Raw genomic sequence first — 25,713 nt, forward strand, 5'->3', positions numbered from 1 at the left:
TCTGTGAAGAAGAAAAGAAGCGTCAGTAATACTTAAATTCACCCTGGAAGTATTGCAGATACCGCTGCATGCAATAAACCGTCTACAATGGATAAAATATATATAAGATGGTAAAAAGATAAAATAAGACGAGACACTGCCACACACGTCCACAGGTGGTGTATAGTATTGCAGCTCAGCTATATTCACCACAATGGAAGTCAGCTGCAAAACCAGACCCAACCAATGGCCAGGGGTGGTGTCACTTCTGTAAGACATCAGCCATGTTACTCTAGACCCGGACCAACCCTCTAACTACTGTAGGCCGTTGCTAGAAGTCAGCTTTACTGTACAGATATATTTATATCAATGGAAATCAAAGCTCAATGATAATAGTGGTGACATTTAACAAAATGAGAATACATGTATGGCCTGTCCCACCGATACATCACTGACAGGTCAGATGTTACTGAATAGTCCAAAGAGATTTATTGGGTAGAAAATTATTATTATTATTATTATTATTATTATTATTATTATTATTATTATTATTATTATTGAATAGAAAATAATTACCCATGGATAATGCCCAAGGAATGGAGCTTTTCCACACCACACACTATCTGTGCTAGAATAAACCTGATGAGAAAGGAAGAGGATATATATGAAAATTGATATTTAATATTTATCTATCTATCTATCTATCTATCTATCTATCTATCTATCTATCTATCTATCTCCTATCTATCTATCTTATATCTATCTATCTATCTATCTATCTATCTATCTATCTTATATCTATCTATCTATCTATCTATCTATCTATCTATCTATCTATCTATCTCCTATCTATCTATCTTATATCTATCTATCTATCTATCTATCATCTATCTATCTATCTCCTATCTATCTCCTATCTATCTCCTATCTATCTATTTATCTATCTATCTATCTATCTATCTATCTATCTATCTCCTATCTATCTATCTATCTATCTATTTATCTATCTATCTATCTATCTCCTATCTATCTATCTATCTATCTATCTATCTATCTCCTATCTATCTATCTATCTATCTATCTATCTATCTATCTCCTATCTATCTATCATCTATCTATCTATCTATCTATCTATCTATCTATCTATCTATCTATCTATCTATCTGTCTATCTATCTCCTATCTCTATCTATCTATCTATCTATCTATCTATCTATCTATCTATCTATCTATCTATCTGTCTATCTATCTCCTATCTATCTATCTATCTATCTATCTATCTATCTATCTATCTATCTATATCTATCTCCTATCTCTATCTATCTATCTCCTATCTATCTATCTATCTATCTATCTATCTATCTATCTATCTATCTATCTCCTATCTATCTATTTATCTATCTATCTATCTATCTATCTATCTATCTCCTATCTATCTATCTATCTATCTATCTATCTATCTATCTATCTATCTCCTATCTATCTATCTCCTATCTATCTATCTCCTATCTATCTATCTATCTATCTATCTATCTTCTATCTATCTATCTCCTATCTATCTATCTATCTATCTATCTATCTATCTATCTATCTATCTATCTATCTATCTCCTATCTATCTATCTATTTTATCTATCTATCTATCTATCTATCTATCTATCTATCTATCTAGGACAAGTACCTAGTATACTACATCTATTGTCTTACCTGACAGTATTTATGTCCAATGGACTATTTTGTTTTATAAACTCAGACAAAGTACCTCCACTGCAATATTCAAGAACTATGAGTATTTTGTCCTATGTAAGAGAAGAGAACAGGAGGAGTTATATTAGTTTTTGATATCTTACGATATAAACAATCACAGATTGGAGCTCTACGTCTATCAGACACATGATCTAGGTGCGGAAGCTTACAACGTGTACACACTTGCCTCATATAGGAATGCCTCATAGAAATTAATAAAGAATCTTCTGTTTTTAATGAGCTTCAGAATAATTACTTCTTCTTTGACGAACATTTTTAAAGGTATAATCTTTATGACTGCTTTCTTTCCATTCTTCTCTGCGAGGTATACCTGGACGAGACACAGGAGTGTTAGAACTGGAACCTCTTCACATCAAATGTCAGGTGGTTACAGGGGTTTTCCAGTCAAAATATACTGATGGGCTGTGCACGGGACACTGATCGCCAGGGTGCTGACCCCTGGAAACCCTGTTGGTCATGTGTTCTGCACCTGTAGTTTGTCTCCAGTCACTGTGTAGTGGTAGTGACCTGTAACTGCAGCTTCCTCCCCGGTCCTGTAATTGGCCGAGCAGCCTGTCAGCTGAGACAGGTCGCTCTGAAGCTGCAGCATACGAGACCGAGGAGGAAGCCGAGCACAGGAGGAGACCGGGAGCGCGGAGAGTTAATGTATACTGTTTGTTGAATTGTCATCTGTCGGCCGCGCATCACTATTACTTGTAGAGATGCGCGGTCGGCAGCCGATGATTTTCTATCTGGGCCTATAGAAACGATCAGCTGAATCAGGCCGATTATCGCTCTGTGTAATAGGGCCCTTAACTGGTGGTGCCCATGTGCTGGTATAGGGGACACCTATAGCAGGGTCCCCCTCTGCCGCTGACTGGCTGAGCGAACCTGGAACGTCACATCCGAAATCCCCTCTCAAACTAGGAAGTGGCCTGGGACCGGGGGAATGGGGCGACGGTCTGCAGAAACCAGCGCTTCAGCCAGCACTTTGAAATAAAATCTCCTGCTTGGACTTCTCCTTTAAGTACTCTGGGGTGGACGCCATTTGGACATCTCAGTCAATAAATACGGTTCTATCCCCATTACTTATTATAGTGCTGGAAAATCCCTATATTGTAATCCGTATTCTTCTTCTTCCGTTTCTTCTTCTTCTTCCAGCCATTTTCCACAGATCATGTGCTGTATTGCTATATATATATATATATATATATATATATATATATATATATATATAATCCCCTAATGAATATTTACAATATTTGAATATTCAGCTGTTAAGGCGGGGGTCATCTAATATGCCGGATTTGGTTGCCACATACGGTGGGGGGAGCCCAAGAGTGGCCGCCGCTGCATCACAGGGGACCATGGGAATTAGCCCATAGTATAGAATTATAGGGTGCAGTACAGGAGTATAGGGTACAGTATAGCAGTACAGTATAGCAGTATAGGGTACAGTATAGGAGTACAGTATAGGAGTACAGGGTGCAGTATAGGAGTACAGTATAGGAGTGCAGGGTGCAGTATAGGAGTACAGGGTGCAGTGTAGGAGTACAGGGTGCAGTATAGGAGTACAGGGTGCAGTATAGGAGTACAGTATAGGAGTACAGGGTGCAGTATAGGAGTACAGGGTGCAGTATAGGAGTACAGTATAGGAGTACAGGGTGCAGTATAGGAGGACAGGGTGCAGTATAGGAGGACAGGGTGCAGTATAGGAGGACAGGGTGCAGTGTAGGAGTACAGGGTGCAGTATAGGAGTACAGGGTGCAGTATAGGAGGACAGTATAGGAGTACAGGGTGCAGTATAGGAGGACAGGGTGCAGTGTAGGAGTACAGTATAGGAGTACAGGGTGCAGTATAGGAGTACAGTATAGGAGTACAGGGTGCAGTATAGGAGGACAGGGTGCAGTATAGGAGGACAGGGTGCAGTATAGGAGGACAGGGTGCAGTATAGGAGTACAGTATAGGAGTACAGGGTGCAGTATAGGAGTACAGGGTGCAGTATAGGAGTACAGTATAGGAGTACAGGGTGCAGTATAGGAGGACAGGGTGCAGTATAGGAGGACAGGGTGCAGTATAGGAGGACAGGGTGCAGTATAGGAGTACAGGGTGCAGTGTAGGAGTACAGGGTGCAGTATAGGAGTACAGGGTGCAGTATAGGAGGACAGTATAGGAGTACAGGGTGCAGTATAGGAGGACAGGGTGCAGTGTAGGAGTATAGGGTGCAGTACAGGATTGCACACAGTCAGTTTGTATGTGAAACCATAAATACCAGTGATCACTTACCTCTCCATAACATCCTTTTCCAAGTATTTTTCCCAATGTCCATTGGTTTTTCTTTTTTTGGGGGGGATAGTTGTAGTTTTGGGACATTCTCACTTTTCTTTGCACCTATTTAGAAGGCATTGGTTGGTTGTTATGGTCAGTATGGCAAAGGCAGTCTGACAAGACACGAACAGTGAGCCCTGAGCTGACCCCACCCACTGTCCCGGCCTACTTGCCACGGACCGCCCTAAACGGCCCGGACAACCACAGAGTTGGTCGAGGTCAGAGGCAGAAGGTCCGGAATACAGAGATCAGAGTAACTACAGGGAGCTGAGCAGGTGAGTGAACTCTAATAGTCAGCAGGGAAGAGAGAAACTTTCTGCTATTTATCTAGGATCAGAGACTAAGTCCAGCAGATGATTGGACCAGCCCTGATCCCAGCAGCAAGGTCAGCTGAGAAGATCAAGCAGAGCAGTAACCCCTGCACTGCCAGGAGTCTGCCAGGAAAAGCGGGTGTGGCTGGCAAATACAACACAATTCAGACAGACAAACTCAGCGCTTCCTCGACAGCCCAGCACGGACCGAGGAGCGCAAAGTCATATTCCTAACATTAGTCTTCTGTTTTTAGAAATTTATTGTGCTACTCTGTAGTATTTGGGGTAACTGTCAGGGCCGGCTCCAGGTTTTTGCGGGCCCTTGGGTGACAGAGCCTCAGCAGGTCCATCATCCATTTACTGACACATACACATTACTGACACATACACTACTGACTGACACACACACATACTGTACATACATTACTGACTGACACACACAGACATTACTGACTGACACACACAGACATTACTGCCTGAAACACACATCACTGACTGACTGACCAACACACACATGCATTACTGACTGACACACATTACTGACACAGTACTGACTGACACAAACACACACATACATTACTGACTGACACACACATACTGTACATACATTAATGACTGACACACACATTACTGACTGACACACACATTATGTACATACATTACTGACTGACACACACATACTGTACATACATTACTGACACACATACATTACTGACTGACACACACATTATGTACATACATTACTGACTGACACACATACATTACTGACTGACACACACATACTGTGCATACATTACTGACTGACACACACATTACCGACTGACTGACACACTTGCATTACTGGCTGACACACATACATTACTGACTGACACACTTGCATTACTGACTGACACACATTCATTACTGACTGACACACACAAATACATTACTGACTGACACACACATTACTGAATGACACACATACATCACTGACTGACACACACATACATTACTGACTGACTGACACACATACATTACTGACTGACACACACATACTGTGCATACATTACTGACTGACACACACATACATTATTGACTGACACACACGTACCTTACTGACTGACACACACATACATTACTGACTGACACACACATACTGTACATACATTACTGACTGACACACACAGACATTACTGACTGACACACATGTACATTACTAACTGACACACATCCATTACTGACTGACACACATATACTGTACATATATTACTGACACACATCCATTACTGAGTGACACACATTACTGACTGACACACATATACTGTACATATATTACTGACACACATCCATTACTGACTGACACACACATTACTGACTGACAAACACACACATACATTACTGACTTACACACATTACTGACTAACACACACATTAGTGATTGACAGACACACACACACATATACACACACAGCACTTACAGCTCAGTCTCCCACTTCCTCTCTTTCGGGCTGCTCTCCACACTGTAAGGTTGAGGACCTTCAGGTCATGTGATCAGGTCCTTATCCCTTTTCTCTCTCTGGGCAGGTCCTGCTCCATCTCCTGTGTCTTCTGATGTTCAGGGCTCACCCTGCGCTATAGTGATCAGACTGAACATAAGAACAACAGGCCCCTCTCCCCCTCTGGGCCCTTGGAGGCGCTGGGGCCCTGCCACTTGCCCGGGTAATCCCTGTGCTGACGTCGGCCCTGGTCACTGTGGAGGTATTCTGTGTGTCAGTGTAGTGTTATTTAGCAATGCTGGAGCTGTATATTGTGTCGCACTGCTGGGAAGGTGCAGATGTATTGGAGGCAGGCTTCAGCTTTCCCAAGTCAATAGTGTAGCATGCCCTGGAAGCTACATACAGGTAACAGTATATACACTGTGTGCAAGGATAGTGCAAGTCAGAAAATGCAGGTTTTATTGTAACACAGTATGTTTTAATGGATCTACAATAAACATGCATTTTATTGGGAAGTGCAGTAATCAGGTCATTTTTATTGGTGTTGCTGCATGTATCTGCCCTGCCAGTCTTTTTCATGTGTGGTGTCCTACCACGGGTGTTACTATTATATACACCCTTCATAAAAGCCTGTACTTATTGTACTTATGTGGTGATGAAAGGAGTGACAAAGTTTCACCACTAGATGTCGCTGTATCAGATATGTGTGTTCAGATGCTGCACGGCTGAAGTGTGTCAAGGGTTATTTTTTATCTGTACCCTCAATGTTCAGTCTTAGCTAGAACTCTGTATGAGTAGGAAGCAAGACAGGACACAGCCAACAGTTTCTTCTCAGTGATGCTACACAACACTATGCAGTGTTAAACCCCTTTCAAGAGAGGACAAGTCAGAGACAACCTCAACCCACGTCGTGGACTAGGAGAGCAGGACAGTATCCACAGACAGCAGTAAGCTAGGAACTGATCCAGATAGAGCAAAGTTGCAGTACGCCTAGGAAATCCATCTCGCAGCGCGGTTGTCAGCAGGGAACCCTCAGCATTTCACTCATCCCAGGTAACAAGGTCTGATTCTTGTGTCACCCTCTAAGACAGTTTGGCCAAATCTAGTGGGCATAAGGTGGTATGAAGACTAATCAAAGGTCAATACACGGGCACAAGTGTTCGTCTTCTTCTAAGCACTATTCTACCTCATTCTCCAACATCCCGGCAGAGCACAGTACTACTTGGGTTGAGACTCTCATGACATCCTCCTATCTTCTACTCTGCTTCTCTGTATCACTCCACAAGCTACCCAGTCGGCACGACTATATCTCACCCTACATTCCTATCGCATATTCGGTTGCCTAAGTATTTGTCTATAAGTGTTATCAAGTGTATTGTCCAGTGCTTTATCAAGAGAACCATCATAATTGTGTAACCTGCTGCAAGCAAGTACCTTTTCTAGTAAAGACAAACGTATTTACAGTAAAGAGACTCTGATCCTTTGCCTTACACCGACACAGTACACACCGCAACCTTGGGACACTTCCCTTTTCATCTTAAAGGGGGACTCCGACAAGAATCTTTTTCTTTCAAAAGGTTTTAGAAAGGTATATAGATTTGTAATTTACTTCTATTTAAAAATCTCCTATCTTCCGATAGATAAATAGATAGGAGATAGATAGATAGATATATAGATAGATAGATAGATAGATAGATAGATAGATAGATAGATAGATAGATAGAGATAGGAGATAGATAGATAGATAGATAGATAGATAGATAGATAGATAGATAGATAGATAGATAGGAGATAGATAGATAGATAATAGATAGGAGATAGATAGATAGATAGATAGATAGATAGATAGATAGATAGATAGGAGATAGATAGATAGATAGATAGATAGGAGATAGATAGATAGATAGATAGATAGATAGATAGATAGATAGATAGATAGATAGGAGATAGATAGGAGATAGGAGATAGATAGATAGATAGATAGGAGATAGATAGATAGGAGATAGATAGATAGATAGATAGATAGGAGATAGATAGATAGATAGATAGATAGATAGATAGATAGGAGATAGATAGATAGATAGATAGATAGATAGATAGATAGATAGATAGGAGATAGATAGATAGATAGATAGGAGATAGATAGATAGATAGATAGATAGATAGATAGATAGATAGAAGATAGATAGGAGATAGATAGATAGATAGATAGATAGATAGATAGATAGGAGATAGATAGATAGATAGATAGATAGATAGATAGATAGATAGATAGATAGATGATAGATAGATAGATAGATAGATAGGAGATAGAGAGAGATAGATAGATGATAGATAATAGATAGATAGATAGATAGGAGATAGATAGATAGATAGATAGATAGAAGATAGAGAGAGAGAGATAGATAGATGATAGATAGATAGATAGATAGATAGATAGATAGATAGATAGATAGGAGATAGATAATAGATAGATAGGAGATAGATAGATAGATAGATAGATAGATAGATAGATAGATAGATAGATAGATAGGAGATAGATAGATAGATAGATAGATAGATAGGAGATAGATAATAGATAGATAGATGATAGATAGATAGAAGATAGAGAGAGAGAGAGAGAGAGAGAGATAGATAGATGATAGATAGATAGATAGATAGATAGATAGATAGATAGATAGATAGATAGGAGATAGATAGATAGATAGATAGATAGATAGATAGATAGATAGATAGGAGATAGATAATAGATAGATAGATGAGGTAAGGCAGTTACTTACTTGAAGTTGAATGTAAAGGTCCTTTCTGCGTATGATAATATTTGAGATTAGTTGTGAAGATGAACATATATATATGGGTAGAAGGAGGAGTTGAGGTGGAGGAGCTTCTGTAATACAATAGCCGGCACCATGGGAAAGAATACTGACCAACAAGTATAACTAGTTTCCTTCAGTTCAAGGAGACTGTAAACATGAAGCACTACTGTCATTGAAAGGAAAAAGTGTCAGCATCATTCATAGTAACGTTTGACATATCATCAGATCTATCGAATGAAAATAGCATGATGCTGGAATGAGGAGCCTAAACATATTTGTCTGCAGACGACTAGAGAGGTCTTCATGATAGGGCCAGATGGAAAAGATAAGAAAAGACAAACAATCTTGATTAGCAAAAACATCACAAAAAATTCATGCAGAGAAGACGCCCCCCCTGTGAGTCACTGGATGTAGCTGCACTATAATCACTTATAACATCTGCAGAACCTATGTAGGCTGGATCTACTTCTATATAGTCACTGGAATATTGGTCTTTTTATGGTGATTTTTATTCAATAACAATACAGTGGTAATATCCAGTTAGTGTCGTGAAGGTGACAGTGGTTCCTTTCTATACTGGTATCATTGGTAATATTTGTATTTATATAGTAGATTTTATTCAGTATCAGTATTCAATTTTTTTGGGGAAAAAGCAGCCATATTTTCTGAATCCTAGATAACCCATTTAGAGGGAATTTGTCAGATACACAGCTGCAAATCCCACCAGAGAGGTGTTATGCCTGTATTCCACCGCTCGTTAAGAGGAGCAAACGAGCGCTCTCAGCGCTCGTTTGCTCCTCGTTCACCGCTCGCTGCCGCCGCTATTCAGCGCGTCAGCAGCGAGCGGGTGAGTGCGGGAGGGGCGGCGGGGAGCTGCGGGGGGGGGGGGGAAGGGCTGCCCAGGTGATCGCTGATCGTCCGGGCAGCCCATAGGATATAGCAGCGTCTGCTGCCGATGCGCCTATTCAACGGAGCGACGGCAGCAGATCGCTGCCATATCAGTTGCTTGTTTTTCAACATGTTGAAAAACAAGCGACTGCAACGATCAGCCGACATGAACTAAAATAAAAAATTTTTTATATGTTATTACTGATGGAAAGTTATACAATTTTCTAATGTACATTAATTATGGGAAATGCTCATATACTGCTATTTCCCTTAATTTAGTGTATCAGGAAGTGTTAGAATTCTCTCAGATCCAGTGACGTCACGACGAATGGTGTAATTCCTATGGAGTGTCCAGCAGGGGGCGCTCTATATATCGAAATCAATGAGTACCATTGACTTCTATATATAGTGCGCCCCTGCTGGACACTCCATTGGAATTACAATGGATGTGTATGTAATGTAATGTTATGTACAGTACTTTGCAAATGAATACATTTATGGAATACTTTGGGGAGCAAGTGTCCTTTCTCCCCAAAGTATCCCATAAATGTAATCAATAAATACATTTGCTGGGCACCGAGCAGGGAGGGAGAGAGGTGCCATCTACGTCCCTCCCTGCTCGGTGCTGGGCACATATACCGGCCGCCGCTGACTCCCACTATCCTGCCGGCCACCGGTCCTCACACTATCCAGCCGGCCGCGTCAGCCCTCACCCACCCCGGCCGGGGACATCAGGAAGCACCCTGGCCGGGGGTGGGTGAGGGCTGACGCAGCCGGCCGGATAGTGTAAGGAGCGGCGGCCGGCGGGATAGTGGGAGTCAGCGGCGGCCGGCCAGATAGTGTGAGGAGCGGCGGCCAGCCGGATAGTGGGAGTCAGTGGCGGCTGGCCGGATAGTGTGAGGAGCGTCGGCCGGCCAGATAGTGGGAGTCAGCGGCACGGGCGGGCAGCAGGGAGTCAGCAGCGCAGGCGGGCAGCGAGGAATACTGTGCCGGGAGGAGGAGGTCGGACCGGCGTAGGGGGCATAAAGAGCGGCACTTGTGTGAGCGGCGGCGGCGTGGGCGGCGATAGATAGCACAGGTACTACTCCCCCATTATCTGCAGATAATGGGGGAGTAGTACTTTGTATATGTGCCCAGCACCGAGCAGGGAGGGAGGGGGGAGGTAGATGGCACTTCTCTCCCTACCTGCTCGGTGCCCAGCAAATGTATTTATTGAATACATTTATGGGATACTTTGGGGAGAAAGGACACTTGCTCCCCAAAGTATTTCATAAATGTATTCATTTGCAAAGTACTGTACATAACATTACATTACATACACACATCCATTGTAATTTCAATGGAGTGTCCAGCAGGGGCGCACTATATATAGAAGTCAATGGTACTCATTGACTTCTATATATAGAGCGCCCCCTGCTGGACACTCCATAGGAATTACACCATTCGTCGTGACGTCACTGGTTCTGAGAGAATTCTAACACTTCCTGATACACTAAATTAAGGGAAATAGCAGTATATGAGCATTTCCCATAATTAATGTACATTAGAAAATTTTAAAACTTTCCATAAGTAATAACATATAAAAAATTAATATTGGCCGGACTTCTCCTTTAATAGATGTCTCCATTATTGATTGCCACTATATCCTGATTTCTAGTAACCAATCCCTTATCGGTTCAGTTGGAATCAGTCTAGTTACAAGTGTATGAGAGAGAGTATCTTCTCAGTTCCTGATGACCATGTACCTCCAGGCCCTGGCCTGTCGCCAGAAGCCTTGTGGGGAACTTCTTTATTTTCTTTTTACTAGTAGATGTTAGCCATGTCTGGCTAGAGCACCGCATGGAACTGCGGTAAAGGATGGGACTAAGATATTCACGCTAGGGGACTGTCTTCTCTAGTTCTGCTACCTCTTAAGGATTCAACAAGTGTATTACGGTACCAACACTATTCAGTAGTTTAGCAGAGGCTGAGTCTCTACTGCAAACTGCTAGACAACTAGCTCTTCCACTAGGTGGACCTGAACTCACTATTGTGTCACTCTGTGCCCACATGATAGCATAAGGCGGGTGTCCCTTCCCATGGAATCAGGCCTTGTCTCTAACAGCCCCAGCTGAGCCATTGCACCTAAATAGGCCTCGATCCTATAACCATCAGTATCCTAACTAAACCTATTTCAGCTGCCGCTAACTATCACTATATTTTTTACCTGTATTCAACTCATCTGCTGTAGTCTCAAGTGTATTTCAATTCAACTACTATAATCCAAGTATTTCTCAAGCAACTATTCTATTGCGAGTGTATTCAAGTATTTCAAATCACTATTGTATTTCTGAAGATTGTCAAGTTTTATCGGAACTCTCTATATATCGAGTGAGAACTTTGTTGGTATATTTGCCTCCTAGACGGAGTGATCATCGCCTCGAACAAAAGGTTATTGTATTCCAAGCTGCCCGATTCTGTATCTGTCCCTCAAATCGTTACAAGTAAAAGCTATTCCTGGTTTATTTTATCTGCGTCTCAAGTGTCCTTTGCACTCCCACGCACCTGCACCTGTGTAAGACTCTCTACTCTACACTGCACTACAGCGACTGCAAAGCCTAGTACTTGTGGTGGTGCCGAGCCAGCGTGTCCAGGGATGGCCAGCTGGTCCCACTCCTGGCTCACCGTGACAAGTGCTTATGGAGTGCTCCATCCTACCCAACATCTGCCCCCCCCCCCCCGGTTGCTGCGTTTCGGCCTGCTACATGTGGGGGCTGTAGTAATGCAGCAGCGTGTATCCTTCCTCAATTGGAATGAATTGTTGTCTGCTGAGGTTGCCTCTGCGTTACCATGGTTTGGGGCCCACACACTCACTTACCCCCTTGACTAGCCCCTAGCTATGCTTCTGTTTGTACTCTATTACCATGTATGTTGTCACATTGCTGTCGCTATGGCATTTCTCTTAGTTTTTTGTGTCCAGCCCTGATTAGCTTAAGGGGTAAACACAAGGTAATGCTACGTGTCCTCTTCTGTCACGTGTCACTTTCAGTGACTTAAATCTTCAACTTCAAAATCAGTAGACTTCCGTAGACTTTGTCCTTCAAAATCCACCTAGATTTTAGTAAAGACAGTGGAGTGAGACCTCCACCCCCCTCATCGTATTTGGGTGGACTTTCTGACAATTAATTGCCCCATGGGTAGAGTTGAGTGAAGCAGCCGGAAATTCGATTCGTGAGGGTTGCAAATTTTTGGTCTAATCCCTTAATATTCACAAATTGAGTCATAAAGAATTTCAATAAAACAGACAAACTTTAGTAGCAACAGTACTGGGACCAACTTGTTAATGTTCTTGTACAAGTATCATAAATTGGAAAATCACAATTTAAAAAATGTTAACCAGCCAGTCAGTAGTGATGATCGAGCATGTTCGTCCGAGCTTGGTACTCGTTTGAGTATTAGGGTACTCGTTACTTGGACGAGCATCTCGCGATACTCAAGACAATGGCATCTTCCTCTTCCTGCATGTTTGGCGGCTTTTTCTCACACTCTTTGGGAGCTCATAGCATCAAGTGGGAACCCTACATGTCGATAGCAGCGATTGGCTGGCCAGATCAGATGATCCAGGCGTATAAGAATCTGGGCCGGCGGTGCTCGTGCCAGACACAGGCTGGAAGAGATTAGGGGAGAGCTGCTGCCTGTCAGGGAGAGCGTTAGGGAGGGAATTAGCATTCCTGTAGGCAGGGATACTAGAAAAAGAACCCAACAGCCCTTGTAAGGGCTTAAAATCTTTTTTTTTTTTTTTTTTGATCACTCCAGACTGCTGGCTGGGACTTGTAGTGCAGCTACCACGATCTTAGCTGCATACTGTGGTGATCGACTGCTGGCAGAAAGCGGACAGCAGGTGGTGCATACAGACCCCAAAGAAGTCCTCAGTACTATTTTTTTTTTTTTGTGTGGCTTGTGCTGCTGCTGTTGTACATTGTATTGCTGTGATTTGTATCACTGCAAAGAAAAACTGTACTATCTAAAATATAACTTTTAATAGAACCACTTAAAAGCAGATAACCAAAACAAGTATGAATACTAAGATTAGACCATGCCACTCAGCGGCATGTGTAGGGGGACAATCAAGCGGGGTTGTTAGACGTGTGCTCACAGTTTGGTGTCTTCAGGGCTAGCCAGCCCTATGATGACAGCCACTAAGGGAATAAGAATCCCACAGTATTAGAAACTCTATACTGTAACTCAAAAATTAAAAGGCACTTGATTCATGGGACAATGCCCTAGAAATTGTGGTGAGTGACATGATACAGGGAAAATTACCCCAACTGCTAAAGTAGTCAGGGGGTGTCATGCCCAAGCCCAGGTCAGTCTAGTAAATTAAAAAGACAAGTTATTAAGGGGGGGGGGGAGCAGTCAGCTTGTCAGGCACTGGCAGGGGAACACTCTCCAAGGCCTTTGACCTTGGTCGCATGTGCCTTGCCTATCTTGGTCTGGGTCAGCACTATTGTCTTGAGGTTGACCACCAGGCTGTTGCCCATAATTTGGCGTAATGGTGCCATTAGGCAGCCTCAGAGGCGTCCATACATGCTGCCCCTGCTGTTTCCTGTCCATTTCCTTGGTGTTTCCATCATTTTCTGAGGTTGACAGGTTTTCACACAACCTTCCCTGTACCGAGCTTGGGTCCCCTGCAAAAACGCTGGAGTCTCCCATTGACTTCAATGGGGTTCGTTACGAGAAACCCACGCATCGGGAAATATTCGTCTCAAATACCGAGCACCCGAGCATTTTAGTACTTGCTCATCACTATTAACCCCTTAACGACAAAGGGCGTATAGGTACGCCCTATTGCCGGTAAGGGTGTTCAGAGCGGGGCCGCGCGGCGACCCCGCTCTGAACCGCGGCGGTCCCGGGTGCCGCGTGTAGCCCGGGACCGTAGGTATTAGCGGGCACGGTCCGATCGCCGTGCCCGCTAATACAGTAATCAGATGCAGCTGTCAAACATGACAGCTGCATCCGATTACCGGACGCAGCACTTCCCTGGTGTCTAGTGGCGGAGATCGCTCTTCAGGGATGTTATCCCGGAGGAGCGATCTCCGTTTCTGAAGCTGGCCGGGGACCGCTCCGAGATGGCGCCGTCCACGGATCGGCACTGGTTTGTTTCCGGCTGCAGCAGCCGAAAGCAAATGAGTGCCGATCTCATGGATCTCAATGAGAGATCAAAGTGTATATACTAGAAGTTCCCCAGGGGGAATAACCCTAACCCCAGGGGGGAATAACCCTAACCCCAGGGGGGCTTCTAGTATATGTGTAAAAAAAATAAGAAAAGTGTTATTGTGAATAAAAAGCCCCCTCCCCTAATAAAAGTCTGAATCACCCCCCTTTTCCCAGGTTATAAATAAAAGTAAATAAATAAATAAATAAATAAACATGTTTGCTATCGCCGCGTGCGTAATCGCCCGAACTATTAATTAATCACATTCCTGATCTCGCAAGGTAAACGGCGTCAGCACAAAAAAATCCCAAAGTGCAAAATTGCGCATTTTTGGTCGCATCAAATCCAGAAAAATTTTAATAAAAAGCGATCAAAAAGTCGTATATGCGCAATCAAGGTACCGATAGAAAGAACACATCATGGCGCAAAGAATGACACCTGACACAGCCCCATAGACCAAAGGATAAAAGCGCTATAAGCCTGGGAATGGAGCGGTTTTAAGTGACGTATATTTGTTGACAATGGTTTGAATTTTTTACAGGCCATCCTATACAATATAAGTTATACATGTTACATATCGTTTTAATCGTAACGACTTGAGGAACGTGCATAACAAGTCAGTTTTACCCCAGGCCGAATGGCGTAAAAACACATTTCCCCCAAATAAACAAAATGCGTTTTGTTTTTTTTTTTCAATTTCACCACACTTTGAATTTTTTTCTGGTTTCGCAGTGTACTTTATGCAAAGTACAATTAGTGACGCAAAAAATAAGGATAAGGGCTCATGTGGGTTTCTAGGTGGAAAAATGCAAATGCTATGGCCTTTTATGCACAAGGAGAAAAAAACGAAAACGCAAAAATCGAAATTGGCTCTGTCCTTAAGGGGTTAACGAACAAAGAAACAAAAATAAAACTAAACAAGCAACAACAAACAGCTTGAATAACAACATTAAATTTCAATGACGAATTTCAATAAAATTGGTTTCTGTCTCCTGTACGGGGTACGGTAATCCTTCCAGAATGTTCTGTAACCCTAAAATACAATGCAAAAACTTCTGTTAGATATCGTATGTACTTTGGGTCTTCAGTTAACATTATGGACTGAGGATGTAGTTACACTGTATGAGCTCCTCTTGCAGGGTTGGGGTCTCAGCTGTTACTTAGGGGGATTGGTTTGACTATGATATGATTCACTATTCAACCGTACTTTACCTTCATTTACATCAATTATTACTGGATTGTGCATTGGAGGAGGACGATCGGCTGCCCATACTGGACCGTGACGATCGGCTGCCCATACTCGATTGTCGGGTCTTGTTTCTTGAACAGGGAAAGGCAGATCCTCTATATATTGATCTGGTCCTATAAGATAGAAGAGACATATATCACTCACATATAATAAATGTTCCTGTATGTCGTACCTGCATGTCAGGCGGCCCAGAATAAGCTTACCTACCGCCACCACTATATACCAATCTGTGAATTTAGATTGTGAGCCCTTAAAGGTATATTCTGGTGATCCCATAAAAAAATAAAATGCACAAAAAGCCTATAGGTGTACTCACCGATGCCCCACTGCTTGTTTTACACTTTTCCCACTTGTCTATGCTGCTCCCAGACCCAGATTAACCCCTTCCCGCATCAGTCAGTACATTTACATCCTGATGCAGGAGGGGGGCTTCAGAGAGGGGTCTCGTGGCGACCCGCTCTGAACCGCCGCGATCCTAGGTCCTATGTGTAGCCCAGGACCGTGGCTGCTAATTATACATTTAAATGCAGCTGTCAAAACTGACAGCTGGATTTAAATGTACCATTGGCCCCTTTCCCTGGTGTCTAGTGGGGGATCTCCCCTCCATGATGGGGAGATCCCTTCTGCTTATCTGATCGATCATTGCTGTATTAAGCTTACAGCAGTGATCTCTATGGGAGATTTAGTCCCTCAGGGGGACTAAATATTACAGTGTACAGTTTAAAAAAAAAAAAAGTGTTTTTATTAATAAAAAATCCCCTCCCCTAATAAAAGTCTGAATATAAACATATTTGGTATCGCCGCGTGCCGATTCACCCAAAATTTTAAATTGTCACATTTCTCATCTCGCACGGTAAACGGCGCAAGCACAAAAACCAGCCAAAGAGCAAAATTGCTAATTTTTTTGTCAAATCAAATCCAGAAAAATTGGAATAAAAAGTGATCAAAAGTCGTATATGTGCAATCAAGGTACCGATCGAAAGTAAACATCATGGCGCAAAAAATGACACCTGACACAGCCCCATAGACCAAAGGATAAAAGCGCTATAAGCCTGGGAATGGAGCGATTTTAAGGAACGTATATTTGTATAATGAAAACAACAGGGCACTACTGCTCAAATCAGATCGAAAACTATAATATAATTTTCGGGGTGCTCAACCCAAAATGACATAACAAAAGGCAGCTGTATCCAAAAAACAAGAGAAAAGTATGTCATATGAGTATGGGTGGCACATCCCAAATAATAAATGACTGTATCTCTCACAATTAGATAGAATAATTCTTTATTAATGTATCAAAAAACTACAAGTGCAAGACCGACATCTAAAAACATTTAAAAACAGAAAAAGATTCTATTGGACTGGGCAAGGTAGCCACAGTACCACAAAACCCCGGTGGGACAGTTCCTGCGGATCAAAAGAAACTGTTCTCTGGACATTGACTTTCGGAAAAATGCCAAAGATCTTACAACTCGATTTGAGACCAGAGGTTACCCACATAGAGTGATCTCACGGGCCTTTTGTAGGGCAAGAGACACTGAAAGAGAACGCCTCTTTACTCCAAAGATACGCCCTACAGAGAATAAGGTGAGATTAATTACACCCTATAACAACCAGTGGCAGGACATATACGGACTTCTACAAAAGAATTGGAACATATTGTCCACGGATTCCAGATTGACACCTCACATCACGTCCAAACCCACAATTACAGCTAAACGGGCCAGAAACCTCAAAGATATTTTGACAAACAGTCACTTTGTGAGACCTAGCATATCCTTGGAGAGGGGGACTCGGATTGTGGGTAGTTACCCCTGTGGCAAATGTAACATTTGCCCATATATGATCGCATCAGGACAGTTCACCAATCCGGGCAACGGACAAAATATAGTCCTGAAGGACTATATTAATTGTCGTACATCTAATGTGGTTTATGCTCTTCTTTGTTCCTGTCCCATGATCTATGTTGGACAGACTTCCCAGGAATTAAGAAAAAGAATACAACACCATACGTCAACCATCCGAAAAGCTGCCAAATCGTCGGTTGTTCTACCTGATATGACGTCCGTAGCTGAACACTTCTGGAGACATCATAATGGTGAGTACTCGGACATGAAAATTGTGGGCTTGGAAAGAGTTAAATTGGGGACTAGGGGAGGTAACATCACACAGAAACTATTGCAGAGCGAGTCCAGGTGGATTTACAAGTTGCAGAGTCTTAAACCAGGGGGTATGAATGATGAATTGTTATATACAGGTTTTTATAAATAAGTCTTATATTAATACAAAAAAAGTTTAGTTTTTTTTTTCTGTTTTTCCCTTGCATGTCCTTATCTTTTTTGACAGCTTTGCACAATTGTTCACTTTGTCCTACATTCTTTTGCATTTTTCACTGACAGGGTACAGCTTTATTTACATTCACACACCTACATGATTTTCTCCACATCTGACACCTTACATGCTCACTTTTGCTCACTCCTCTTGTTCGTCTGTCTTATCTAGTCTTTCTTCATTCTTTGTCTTTTTGTCTTGTACTTTTTCATTCCCTTTTTTCCGGGGTTGTCCCGCATACCATGACATTTCACATATACACACATACATGTATTTTACACTTCTTTTACTTTCTTTTGTCACTTTTTTGCAGTGTACACGTGTGTTTTTCTTGGCATCCATTGGCTAAACTGAAAATAGAAAGAATTTACAGCTCTGGTTTTTCACAAACTCAACATATGACTCTGGACCACTCTTGGATGTTTTTGATTGGACCTGTCAGATTTTACCTCTCCCCTGCATATGAACTCTTAAAGTATTCCGGTATATGAACCTCTAAAAGCATGTGAACTACGGGGTTTTGATATTCACTTCTAAGTTTACACGCTGCCCTTGTATATACGGGGGCTGCGTTACTAGCATCTATGAAATCTATCTGCTCCAGATTGTAAACCTGGTGTCCATATATGTATAAGTTTCATTTATATTGTAAATAATGAGTATATATATATATTTTTTCTATATATATTTTTTTCTTTTTTGTTTTCTGTTCTCTCATTGTGGTTTATGTAATTTTTCAATGGTTTCCAAAAATATAGTATGGATAGAAACGTACCGCTTTGGGTCCCGGTCTGCACCTCTGGAACAATATTATTTATTATCATTCCCTAGTGTGACAGAGCATGAGGTAATATTGGGCACCATCTTAAGTGCAGCTGCCTTTTTTATATGGTTTTCCAGTGTGTGATCTGTCCATACTTGCAACATCAGATTCGCGCCGAGGTTTATATAGATATAAAAATCATTAATAATTTTTTTGCTTGTTTTTGGGTATATAGTTACATGGACTCTAATTTTGTATTATATGAGCTAGTTTTGTGCACTTTAGATTGTGATTCAGAATTTAGTAGCACTACAGTAGGAGTATTTTAACAATAGACTGTGACGTAACATCATGGCCTCACGTTAGGTGGTGTTTAGTCATGGTTATGTGCGTAGTGTTTGTATATATATAATAAGGTTTTTGTATGGGGGTTGTATCTACTGATTTGATGTCTGGTAGATCTATCTAGGTGGTATCCATTTGGATTCTTTTATGAAAGTGACTTTATATAAAGGTTTTACAATAAGTGTTAAGTGGCTATTAATTTTTTTTGATGGATGTAGATACATTAGTTTATTTGATACTTGGGGGGTATTACCAATGCTATATATAGGTGTTTTATAAGGAATAAATAAGTCACATGGGCAAAATCTAAAATCTAATACGTTTAAGCACTCTTAACACATACAAAAAAAATCAAAATATAATATATATATAAAAAATAATAATAAAAAATAAAAAATAAAAAATAATAAAAAATAAAAAATAATAAATAAAAATAATAAATAATAAAAAATAAAAAATAAAAAATAATATAAAAATAATAATAGAAAATAAACAAAAACAAAAATGAATAAATTAAAATGATAAATATAAATTAGAGTCATATTTAAACAATCAAAGTAACTATAATTAACTATAATCAACAAGAACAAGGTTATATAAATATTCTAAAAGAACATTCTGACTTGTCAGTACCCGTACTATCATGGGATAATATGCAGTCAGTACCCGTAATATATAATTGTCAGTACCCGTACTATCATGGGATAAAGATGCATTGTATAATACTGTGTGGGTAATGCATAAAGAATTGTGTGCATTGTGCAGGATTTGTGTGGAACCTATGAAATGTGTGTATTTATACGGCCAGGGCTTGCTGGGTCAGTGTATATTAAGACTTGTGTAATCGCACTTCATCTGAAGGCACCGACGGAGTTAAATCTAACTGACTAAAGTTAAAGACATTATGTGTCATGCGCAATCTGGGCAGTGATAACATCGTGGCCATATTTGAATGGGGCCTCATCACATGATTTGGTACGACATGTCAGAGGCGGAGTTTACATGGTGCACATGCGCAGTTGCTGATTTGGGACGCCGATGCCGGGGTTGCAGACCGTGATCCACGTGGGGAGGAATATTGACAGTTTGATTTAGGTATGGAAACCAATCTGTGTTAATTGCAAGTGCTATTTATACTTCACATTATCTTGTAACAGTACCCTTGAGAAAGTCTCGGTACAGAGACGGAACGCGTGGGGTTGTCAGTTCCCGACTTGGTCTCCTTCCTATGGTGATATTTGATCTTATGCTCTACCATGTATTTTTTCTATTTTCCTTGAGTTATTTTGGTCTTTTTGTCCATCTCAGACATTGGTTGAGTTACAGCTATAGCCATATTTCATATACATTTGGTCTTATTGGTTATTGTTTTGCCTTTATATATTATTTGTCTTTTCATGGGAGGGGGTTTACACTTGTACCAGTCGGGGTTTTGTGGTACTGTGGCTACCTTGCCCAGTCCAATAGAATCTTTTTCTGTTTTTAAATGTTTTTAGATGTCGGTCTTGCACTTGTAGTTTTTTGATACATTAATAAAGAATTATTCTATCTAATTGTGAGAGATACAGTCATTTATTATTTGGGATGTGCCACCCATACTCATATGACATACTTTTCTCTTGTTTTTTGGATAAAGGAACGTATATTTGTTAACAATGGTTTGAATTTTTTACAGGCCATCAGATACAATAAAAGTTATACATGTTATATATTGTTTTAATCGTAACGACTTGAGGACCATAAGGAAAATAAGTCAGTTTTACCCCAGGGCAAATGATGTAAAAACAAATACCCCCCAAATAAAAGAAATGCGTTTTTTTTTTCAATTTCACCACACTGAATTTTTTCTGGTTTCGCAGTGTACTTTATGCAAAAATTCAGCCTGTTCTTGCAAAGTACAATTAGTGACGCAAAAAATAAGGGCTCATGTGGGTTTCTAGGTTGAAAAATGCAAATGCTATGGCAGGAAAAAATGAAAACGCAAAAACGAAAATTGGCCCCGTCCTTAAAGGGTTAAAAGCATGTTTCACCGCATATTTTATGGAGAAATTAAGTCTGTCATCGTAAAGTACAAATAGTGGCGCATAAAAAAAGGGCTCATGTGGGTCTGTAGGTGAAAAAATGCAGGTGCTATGGAGGAAAGAAACGAAAACGCAAAAATGAAAATTAGCCCGGTCCTGAAGGGGTTAAAACTTTAACAAATGATCCCAGTTTGACATCATGACGCCTGCCTGGGAAACTTCGTCTCCCAACATGCATTGCACTTCAGAGCCAGCTGCCTGTTACCCACCCACCACTGGCTCATTCTTTGGCTGGGTGATCACTGACAGGTGTGATGTCAGTGGTGGGCGGGGTAACAGATGAATCTTCGCTTTCCTGGCAACAGAAGATATAAAGATCATGTGACCTCTGTCTCAGAAAGGAGGAGGATGACAGAGGAGTGGAGACAGAGTGGACCAGGAAGTGAGGATTTTCAGCAGCTTCAGGGTGTGAGGATGAGCTGCAGACAAACAGACCAATTCATGTAATAGAAACCTATTACACACAAGCTTAGATTATGGGCGGGGATTGAACAGGGTTAATTCTTTCCTAACTGGAGTACCCTTTTAAGAGGACAAGAACTGATTTAAGTGATGACAAGCTATGCTGTGGAGTAATCAGTGTAGTATATTTTATAAATTACTGATCAATTAGATCAGTGCTCTATTGCTCTAGTCTGCTGTAGCCCAGATCTCCGGATTCCTTTTTTTCTATTTTTGATTTCATAGGCTATATATTAGAGTATAAGAAAAAATGGGCAAAAATTTGTCTTGAGTGTATAGGACACAGTAGTGGTTTTCAAACTACATTACATTAAAGGAGCAGCAGAGAGCACTGTGTCAGACTGGAAAGAATACACCACTTCCTGCAGGACATACAGCAGCTCATAAGTACTGAAAGACTGGACATTTTTAAATAGAAGTACATTACAAATCTATATAACTTTCTGACACCAGTTGATTTAAAAAAAGATTTTTTTCCCACCGGAGTACGTCTTTAAGAGTTTTTCTGATGTGTCCACGTCTCGGAGGGACAATTGGTAGAGTAATTATATACTTAGGCTGGGTTCACACTAGGTATATTTCAGCCAGTATTGTGGTCCTCATATTGCAACCAAAACCAGGAGTGGATTAAAAACACAGAAAGGATCTGTTCACACAATGGTGAAACTGAGTGGATGGCCGCCATATAACGGTAAATAACTGCCATTATTTCAATACAACAGCCGTTGTTTTAACCCTTTCACGACCTGGGATCATTGATGCCTCAATGCCCAGGTCGTGATTTGACATCAGCTTATGGGATCATATGACTACCATCGGGGCTCTGCAATCAGTTCGCAGAGCCCCGATGGACACCGGAGAGACAGTTCTCCCTCAGTAGTAGTGTCTCTCTCCCGAGCCCTATAGATACTGCGGTCGTGCTGACCGCAGTATTTATAGGGTTAACTCTCAGAACCGGAGCGCGGCCCACTGATAGCCAGGACCCGCCGCGGATGATACAGGCGTAGCTCCTACGCCTGTGTCATCCTCTGCAGTAAATTCATGTCGCTGCAGCACCCAGCATAGGCTGCAGCGACGTGAATTTACTGTGCAGCGGCGGGAGAGGGTTAAAATAACAGCAAATATTTGCCATTAAATGGCGGCCGTCCACTCAATTTCACCATTGTGTGAACAGATCCTTTCTGTGTTTTTAATCCACTCCTGGTTTTGGTTGCAATACTGACTGAAATATACATATACTGACTGAAATATACGTAGTGTGAACACAGCCTTAAAATGATATAGAATGGACAAAACACCCACTGCTGGTCTGTTGGACAAATGCATAATGTAGATTGTACTGTTGCCCACCCCAAGGACCACAGACTATACAGTTCTGTCTGGAATGTAGGTATCATGGCTCATCTGAGATAGCCAGGGGCGGTCATGGCATTTCTGGGGCCCCCAGTAGTATATACCCCTTGTGCGCTACTGCCAGTAATATATACTCCTTGTGTGCTGCCCCCAATAGTATATACCCCTTGTGTCCTGCCCCCAGTAGTATATACCCCTTGTTTGCTTCCCCCAGTAGTATATAGACCCCTGTGTGTTCCCCCAGTTATATATAGCCCCCCCGTGTGCTCCCACAGAAGTATATAGACCTCCTGTGTGCTGCCCCAGTTGTATATAGACCCTCTGTGTGCTCCCCCACTAGTATACAGGCCCCCTGTGTGCTCCCTCAGGGGTATTTAGCCCCCCTGTGTGCTCCCCCACTTGGATATAGACCTCCTGTGTGCTCCCCCACTTGGATATAGACCCCTGTGTGCTCCTCCAGTAGTATATAAACCCCCTGTGTGGTTCCCCCAGTAGTATATAGACCCCCTGTGTGCTCCACCAGTATTATATAGACCCCTTGTGTGCTGCCCCAGTAGTATAAAGACCCCTGTGTGCTCCCCTAGTTATATATAGACCACCTGTGTGCCTCACAAGTAGTATATAGACCCCCTGTATGTTCCCCCAGTAGTATATAGACCCCCTGTGTGCCCCACCAGTAGTATATAGACACCTGTGTGCTCCCCCAGTAGTATATAGCCCCCCTGTGTGCTCCCCCACTTGGATATAGACCTCCTGTGTGCTCTCCAAGTTGTATATAGACCCATTCTGCTGCCCCAAGTAATATATAGCCCCCCTGTGTGCTCCCCCTGTTATATAGCCCCCCTGTGTGCTCCCCCCATTTATATAGACCCCCGATGTGCGCTCCCCCAGTTAAACAGACCCCTGTGTGCTCCCCCTCCCATATAGTATATAACACAATAAAACAAACACTTATACTCACCTGGGTCCGGGCGTCTTCTCTTCACTCTTGTGGCCGCAGGAAGGGTTTTCCCTGCGATCACAAGAGACTGCACTCCCCTTGTCCTGGCGCTGATGCTCCAGTGATGTCACTGGAGCACCGAAACCACAAGGACAAAGCTGCCACTTGTGACCGCAGGGAAAACCCTTCCTGCGGCCACAAGAGTCACTGACAGGAAGGGAGCTAATGTCTCCCGCCCTGTCAGTGCTGCTGCATGTAACTATGAGCGCTCATTACGAGTGCTCATAGTTACAGTTCAGATGGCAGCAGCGAGCGGGGCAGCGGATGTTGGATGGATGTTGGGGGCCCCAAGCGATCGCTTGGGGTGCTTGGTGCCAAAGACCGCCACTGGAGATAGCTAATGTTTGGCATAGGAACCTCTATCTGTTCTATGTACGTGCATTACATACCCGGCCTATGTGTTATATAATGCTGTTATATCACTGACCTGGGCATGTACATCTGTTACCAATAATTGTAATCCAATATCATACAGTGTTAAAACCACAGAACAAAATAGATATATAGATTCCCTGATCTTTACTTACCCGGGTTTCGGTTGGTGGAGCGAAGGGATCTATAAACTCCTACAGAAACCAAAAAATTTGAATTTTAGAAAAGTTGTTTTTGCAAATTTAAGAAAAACAAACAAACAAAGATTTTGCATGGAAATAAGTACCCAGACTCTTAACTATGATTGCTCTTGATCATTTGGAGATGTCTCTCCAAGACCGGAGTTGCCTATAGTTGACGCAGTAGCTGAGCAAGAAGACAAAAATTCTTATAATTGGCGAACCAGTCGGGATGTTACACATCTGCGCTAAAAGCCGGAATGTAAAAGGAATAGAGACTGATGGCGATTATGTGTCCACAGGAAAATATACAAGATAAGGACAATGACTGTATGATAAATTAGGGGCTACTGTTCTAAACAGAGAAACATTCATGAAAACTGATACTTTCCTCTATTTTTGGATTCTGGTGATTTAAAAAATTGCCAATTTTTTTTTTATTGGGTCTATTGGACACAGAAATCTAAGGTAAGTCCGCAGCAATAGAAGATAAAATTTTCAAGGTTTATTCAAAACATCTTTGTCTGCGGTGAGTAAGGGGCTCGGCCGTGGAAAGGCGTCGGGATGTTCTTTTATTCTATATATTTATTATTTTTAAAGATGTTTTGAAAAGAAATTGGAAATTTTATCTTCTGGAGCGGTGGAACTACCGTGGATTTCTGATTTCCTACAAACGCGTAAAAGACCTGAGTTTTCTATCCATCGTGCTCCAAATCTGGGGAACCCACCACATACTGGACTATCTGTACGGTGAGCTGACTTCTTGCTCTTACTTTTTCTATTGGACACAGTAGTGGTTTTTTGTTTACAGCACTTTGTCTTCCTAACATATGGGTGCCTCTA

This window comes from Dendropsophus ebraccatus, chromosome 9, assembly GCF_027789765.1.
Source record: "Dendropsophus ebraccatus isolate aDenEbr1 chromosome 9, aDenEbr1.pat, whole genome shotgun sequence".
Taxonomy (NCBI): domain Eukaryota; kingdom Metazoa; phylum Chordata; class Amphibia; order Anura; family Hylidae; genus Dendropsophus; species Dendropsophus ebraccatus.